At 69.1% G+C, this 230-nt stretch overlaps 1 protein-coding gene across 1 annotated transcript in view; it reads right to left on the bottom strand.

Moving 5' to 3' along the window:
- LOC104462214 (neuron navigator 1-like) overlaps positions 1–230 on the bottom strand; it is a gene marked incomplete at its 5' end in the record, with an annotated part of 7,570 nt that overhangs the window by 5,207 nt on the left and 2,133 nt on the right.

Genomic DNA, 230 nt, shown 5'->3' with positions numbered 1-230 from the left:
CGTGCAACACCCCAGCCCCAGCCTGCACGGCACCGAACAGCCCCGTGGAGTGGGACCCACACCGTGGTCAGGCGTCCCCCAGCATGCAGCATGCACACAGCACAGAGCAGCAGGTGGGTGAGCGGCGTGCGGGGGCCAAGGAGGGCGGATGGACACTGCACAGGGGCCAAACCGGGCCTGGGTCCCACTTACAGACCCCCACACTGTGGGAGAGCAGCAGGACAGGGGCC

This window comes from Pterocles gutturalis, unplaced genomic scaffold, assembly GCF_000699245.1.
Source record: "Pterocles gutturalis isolate BGI_N339 unplaced genomic scaffold, ASM69924v1 scaffold5377, whole genome shotgun sequence".
NCBI classification, from domain to species: domain Eukaryota; kingdom Metazoa; phylum Chordata; class Aves; order Pterocliformes; family Pteroclidae; genus Pterocles; species Pterocles gutturalis.
The sequence above is the reverse complement of the archived record's forward strand: the minus strand, read 5'-3'. Positions and strand labels throughout refer to the sequence as shown.